The 7,151-nt window shown below is 43.7% G+C and overlaps 1 pseudogene; it reads left to right on the top strand.

Annotated features, from left to right (window-relative positions):
• Nucleotides 1–5,060: 5,060 nt before the first annotated feature.
• LOC104981033 lies at nt 5,061–6,860 on the top strand (annotated as a pseudogene).
• Nucleotides 6,861–7,151: the final 291 nt, after the last annotated feature.

Below are 7,151 nucleotides of genomic sequence, written 5' to 3'. Positions count from 1 at the left end.
GGGACAAATATTAATAACCTCAGATATGCAGATGATACCACCCGTATGGCAGAAAGCAAAGAGAGACTAAAAAGCCTCTTGATGAAGTTGAAAGAGGACAGTGAAATAGCTAGCTTAAAACTCAATATTCAAAAATCTAAGATCATGGCATCCAGTCCCCTCACTTCATGGCAAACAGATAGGGAAACAATGGAAACAGTGGCAGACTTCACTTTCTTGGCCTACAAAATCACTGTGGACAGTGACTGCAGCCATGAAATTAAAAGATGCTTGCTCCTTGCAAGAAAAGCTGATAAACCTAGACAGTGTATTAAAAGCAGAGACATTACTTTGCCAACAAAGTTATGTATGGTCAAAACTATGGTTTTTTCCAGTAGTCATGTATGGATGTGGCAGTTGGACCATAAAGAATGCTGAGCACTGAAGAATTGATGCTATTCAACTGTGGTGTTGGAGGAGACTCTTGAACGTTCCTTGGACTGCAAGGATATCAAACCCGTCTAAAGGAAATGAACTCTGAATATTCATTGTAAGGACTGATGCTGAAGCTGAATCCCCCATCCTTGGCCACCTGATGTGAAGAGCTGAGTCATTGAAAAATACCCTGACACTGGAAAAGATTGAAGGCAGGAGGAAGGAGGAGAAGAGCACAACAGAGGACGAGATGGTTGGATGGCATCACCGACTCAGCGGACATGAGTTTGAGCAAGCTCCAGGTGATGGTGAAGGACAGGGAAGACTGGGGTGCTGCAGTCCGACTCACAAAATGTCAGACACAACTGAGTGACTAAACAACAAAGCTGCATCCATATCAGCCCTGAAGAGGGTAATTTTCCACAGGTGAGCCTATCTATAACATTCACTGAGCATCACTGTTCTTGGTAGAGAGGGAGGTTCTCTGCATCATCAGACTGTTGAGAGCATCCTCTGCAGTTGGTCCCCCTTGTGGGCATCCATGTACCACAAAGACTATGGATACACCATGTGCCCATCCCAACACCCTTTCAAAAGATCACCTTGTCACCAATCTTATTCTTTTTAACTGGCCAAAAACATTACCCAATGTTCCTTATTTGGTATAAATGCATACCTCAAATTATTTTTCTACAAAACAACATGGACTACCAGATACATGCCCATAATGATTACTACCGGGAAACTTTCATTTCAGAGACATCTAACAAAGACATTTTTGAATGGCCTATAAAACACTATATCTACTTCTAGTCAACCACAACTTATCATGCTCAAGAACAACAACAGAAAACTATGCCTGAACTTTTCCCTCTTTGGATTTGGATAACTAAGTTATACTGGTCATGAGGAATTTCCCACTAAGTCACAGATGGGAACTGAGGAAAAGACCACAAAGCAGCAAGAGTGGGTCTGGGACACTTGCTCATGCAATTTTCTCATATTTTCTGCACCTACTTAGGACAGTCTCATATACAGCACTCCTATTTAGAAACAGAATATTGATGCTGAATAATATCCAGTAAACAGAAGATTACTGCTTAAGCTGAATCATAGGCAGAGAATCCAGCAGAAGTGGGCAGAAGTCTACCAGGATTACCATAGTAGTAATTCACAAACTTTTACCCACTTTTTAGAATTGAGCCAGTTCATGGATCCAGAGCCCACTGATTAAGGGATAAACTCTGTTTGTGTGAGTTTTATTCAATTATCCCTAAGTGAGACAATTATTTTATTCTGAATTTCACACTATGATTTGGGGACTAAATGCCCTCCATCTCCACATCTCTTACTTTTCCTGCAGACTTGCATCATGAAGTTTTTAAGATATTTTTAATTTATTTTAGATAGCTTGTATAATAAAATCTGGCCTACAATTCCATTTTGGCCCAGATTTTGATTGGAAAAATCTAGTGATATATTGTAATTTTTCTTGGATCTAGCTTCTTTCTCTTCTTGCTTGGACTTAGCAATTTGGAAAGTAAACTTTTGCTCTTTTCCCTTGAAAACGAAAATGTAAATACCTAAGGAAAGATTCTTGGTTTTTTTTTTTTTTTCTTCAAATAGAGGAGCTATGTCTAATTTATTTAATTTGCTTACTTTTATTATAGCTGAATATCCCTTCTTTTTCAAAGCACTTCTTTATTTTCTGTTTCAGTGTGTAAGAAAAACCTTGGGACAATAAAATCCTTAAAGCTATAGTTTCCTTTATATTCACATTCCTTAATACACTTTTTTTATTTCAGTGTTCAGAGATACAGAAGAAAAAAGGACTAGGGAATATGCTTTTTCAATGTATTATGTATAAGGACCAAATTGTTAATAAATACTTCTATATCTGTAAAACCACCTCAGAACTTAATTTATTTTAGTATAAATCATATGGAGGTAATCTTTACATTTTTGTGATTTACAAGGCAGGGGAAAGAGGTTCATGGCGATGTTTTGGTCAACTGTAATCTCCCGGGTTCTATATTAAATTAAAAACAAATATGTTCCTAGCCAGGAAAACTCTTAAATTAATCCTGTCATGGGAGCCCACATTCAAGATGTGTCTTGGGAGGAGATTGATTGGAATTAGAGCAGAAGTTATACTTTGGTCAAACTGTGGCTCCCAAGATGCCCAAAGGATAAACCTAACAGTGTCTACAGAACATTCTGTAGAAGTCAGGTGCTTTACTGTGAAGAATAGAGAAAACATTCCAGAGCTTTCCCTTGAGACTGACCAAAGCTTCCTGGGGCACTGCAAGAACTCAGCATGTCTTTGCTTCTTAGTTAAAAACATCTGGGGTAAGAATTTTGAGAAACGCTTCTGGTGACAAAGAATGTAACAAAGTGAGAAAAACAAAGTCAGAAGATACAGGCTTAAGAGAGGTCCTGCCCTTACCAGCTGTTCTTAAATCTCCAAGCCTTGTTTTCCTATTTGTGCCCTCTGGAAAGAGGACCAATCTGTATGGCAGTTTGTTTATTTTGGTTATCATCAAAAATAACGAGTTCATTGAGAAATGCATTATAAACTGAATATAATATACAAGTGATGCACGCTTTTGTTTATAAATAAGAAACAAAGGGTTGGATTTTGTGTGGACAATGTTTAGTTAGCTTCTACTACAGATGGAGAGAGAGAGAGTCAAGAGGCTGATTCCACTGCTCAGGGTTACACAGGAGGAACGAGAATTAAAAACTAAAATTCTCTGGAAAATCAGCTATCTATAAAACTTAGGGAGATCCGAGAAGACAGTAGGTCAGCATTAGTCAAAATGTGGTCTCTGAAAGGCCTGTCTTAACACATGTGTTTATTTGTTAAAAATGCAAATTCAGGGGCTTCACCCAAGACTGAGTCAGAGTCACCAGCAATGGACTAGCTCTGTCCACACCTCCGTGGTGACCGTGTGCACGGGGGTCACTGAAGGCAGCTTGTGCACAGAGGCTGCCAGGGCAGACTCTAGTGCCTGAATAGCTGCATGTCTGTCCTGCTTTCTGGATCTTCAAAGGAAGGTCAAAGGTGGCTGCCATTTACCAGTCTGTGATGTCATACAGGTAAAAATGTGATAAAGGGAGTGACACATAATTTTTTAAAAAAAGTACTCACTTGACTACTGGCTCCTGCACAGCAGTGAGTTCACCCACTCACTCAGGAGAGGCAGAGGGCTTGGCTGTCTCAGCTCCTGCTGCGGCTGAGGCCAAGAGCACCTGAGATGCAGTCCCCTAGGCGGGAAGGAGAGACACACGGCCTGCAGGGCATTTATTACTGGATGAAGGAACCACCGTGTTTTTAAAAAATCTTATTTGGTTTATTTTCCAGAATAAATACTGCACTTTTCCTAGGCCTTCTAAAAATTATGCTTGCACTTGGAACCATGCCTGTGACCGGGTGCTGACAGCTCCATCACAGGCCTGTGTTATTTTTACCTCTTCCAGGACTGTATGCCACCGTGCACAACAGACCAGTTTGACTGCATAACTTCCCCTTCAAAGGATTTGGTGGCAAATGGGCAAAAGAATGGAGAAGGGGGGAAGTACACCTACCAGCGTGGTGACTGTCAGCTTGGCTTTGTTGTCAATAAGGACTCAATTCCTATTAAGGGCCTGCTGGCTATACAACCTTGGGAAAGCCCCTTAACACAATATAGACCAAAGACACATAATACATCTTTTGTCATCCTAATGTTATTGATCAGAGATATAGTAACACATTTTTAGAGAGTAATACAATGAATATTCCTGAATGGTAGTTCTCTTATTAGTTGAATTCAGGACAAAAGCATTGGGTTCAAACAAAACTAAAATCATAAAATGCATATAAACTTGCCCGGCACAAAGCAATTTATATATTAATATTTCCTTCCTTGCAGATGTGTGTCCTTTCCTGCCCTTCACCACATCCCTCTTATTATTAGATTCACTTAAATTTAACAAACATTTATTTGATGCCAGGAGTACAGAAACACAGATGCACTAATATATCTGCTCTCCAACAACCACTGAAGAATTTCACCTGCATTTCATGGAGGAACTTCGTCATCAAGGTAATGATGGTAACAACCATTAGTGAGTGACATACTGTTAGGCTCTTACATGCAAGTTTGGAAAAACTGCTTCTACTAGGAATAAACGATGGTGCTCCTTTTAGAGATGGATTCCTGATCAGGAAGGTGAAGGGAAGAAGCAAGGCCACAGAGCTCCCCCCCTGCAGAACTGGGGCTCGAAGCCAACTCTGTCTCCCTCCAAATGCTCCTCTGCACTGCAGCACACCCTTGCCCAGTCTAAAGCCAGGTTGAAAACGTTCCTCCCTCAAACCTACTCCTTCGTCTCTATTTCCAGTTTCAGAGAAGAGAATCACAATCAATTCAGCATTCCAAAAGGAAATTTGGTACTTTTCCTTGGAACTGCCTTTTTCTTATCTCCTGCTTCTCATCATTAGCTAAGGTTTCTTCATTTATGCTCTTCATATTTTAAAAATTTGCTCTTATTTTCAGACACATAACTTCTACTTTTGGAAATTTAAGGTCCCATGATCTCAAACTTGGGTGGCAAAAATAAATCATTTCTTTTTGCCCAGTGAAAGATCTCATGTCTGAGGTGGAATGCCCCTTGTTAAGGAGAAGCCAAAAATGTTTGCCAAGGGAACTAAGATCACCCACGCTGTTGTCATCAAGAAACTGAATGAGATCCTACAGGCACGAGGCAAGAAAAGAACTGATTGTGCAGCCCAGATTGAGCTGCTTCAGTTGCTGGTTCAGATTGCCTCTGAAAACAACCTAGGAGAGGGTGTCATCATCAAGATCAACATCACCGCTTCTCTTTATGACTACAACCCCAAACTGGCCACATACATGAAGCCTGAGATGTGGCAGAAGTGTCTGGACTGCATCAATGAGCTGATGAACATCCTGTTTGCAAATCCCAACATCTTTGTTGGAGAGAACATTCTGGAAGAGAGTGAGAACATGCATAACGCAGACCAGCCACTGCATGTCCGTGGCTGCATCTTAACTCTGGTGGAACGAATAAATGAAGAATTTACCAAAATAATGCAGAACACTGATCCTCACTCCCAAGAGTATGTGGAGCACCTGAAGGACGAGGCCCCGGTGTGTACCATCATTGAGCGTGTGCAGCGCTACCTGGGGGAGAAGGGCACCACTGAGATCTGCCGCGTCTACCTGAGGCACATTCTCCACACCTACTACAAGTTTGATTACAAGGCCCATCAGCGGCAGCTTACCCCGCTGAGGGCTCCTCAAAGTCTGAGCAAGATCAGGCCGAAAATGAGGCTGAGGACTCAGCTGTGCTGATGGAGAGACTGTGCAAGTACATCTATGTCAAGGACTGCATAGACCGAAACCGCATGTGCACCATCCTCTGCCATATCTCCCATCACGCCTTGCACTCCCACTGGTACCAGGCCTGGGACCTCATGCTCATGAGCCACCTGCAGGACAACATTCAGCATGCAGACCCACCAGTCCAGATCCCGTACAACCACACCATGGTGCAGCTGGGCATCTGTGCCTTCCCCCAAGGCCTGACCAAGGATGCACACAGCGCCCTGCTGGACATCCAGTCAAGCGGCCGGGCCAAGGAGCTTCTGGGCCAGGGTCTGCTGCTGCACAGCCTGCAGGAGCACAACCAGGAGCAGAAGGTGGAGCAGCGTCAGCAGGTGCCCTTCCACCTGTACGTAAACCTGAAACTGCTGGAAGGTGTTTACCTGGTGTCGGTCATGATCCTGGAGATCCCATTGCTGCCCATGAGAGTGACACCCACTGACGCATGATCAGCAAGCAGTTCCATCACTAGCTGTGGGTGGGTGAACGGCAGCCCTTGCTGGGCCCCCTGAAGTCCATGAGGGAACATGTGCTTCCTGCTTCCAAGGCCATGAAGATGGGTGACTGGAAAACCTGCCACAGTTTTATCATCAATGAGAAGATGAATGGCAAAGTGTGGGACCTTTCCCCAGAGGCCAACAAAGTCAGAACCATGCTAGTTAGGAAAGTCCAGGAAGAGTCATTGTGGACCTACCTGTTCACCTATAGCAGTGTCTACAACTCCATCAGCATGGAGATGCTGTCCGACATGTTTGAGCTGGACCCACTCATGGTACACTCCATCATCAGCAAGATGATCATTAATGAGGAGTTGATGGCTTCCTGGACCAGCCATCGCAGCCCGTGGTGATGCACTGCTCAGAGCCCACTGCCCAGCAGAACCTTGCCCTGCAGCTGGCCGAGAACCTGGGCAGCCTGGTGGAGAACAAGCGGGTGTTTGACCACAAGCAGGGTACCTGTGGTGGCTACTTCCGATTCCAGAAAGATGGCTACCGGAAAAATGAAGGCTACATGCGCTGGGGTGGCTACGACCAGCAGCAGTCTCAGACAGCCTACTGATGGCTTGACTTCTGTCCCCAGTGCCCTAGACCATTCACCATTTAGGTCCAACCACACTGCATTAAAGGTCTGTTTATATATATATAGCGAGAGAGAGAGAGAGAAGGCAGTGGCACCCCACTCCAGTACTCTTGCCTGGAAAACCCATGGACAATGGAGCCTGGTGGGCTGCAGTCCATGGGGTCACGAAGAGTCAGACACGACTGAGTGACTTAGCTTTCTCTTTTGACTTTCATGCATTGGAGAAGGAAATGGCAACCCACTCCAGTGGTCTTGCCTGGAGAATCCCAG

The sequence above is a fragment of the Bison bison genome, unplaced genomic scaffold (genome assembly GCF_000754665.1).
Source record: "Bison bison bison isolate TAMUID 2011002044 unplaced genomic scaffold, Bison_UMD1.0 scf7180017864514, whole genome shotgun sequence".
Taxonomy (NCBI): domain Eukaryota; kingdom Metazoa; phylum Chordata; class Mammalia; order Artiodactyla; family Bovidae; genus Bison; species Bison bison.
The sequence above is the reverse complement of the archived record's forward strand: the minus strand, read 5'-3'. Positions and strand labels throughout refer to the sequence as shown.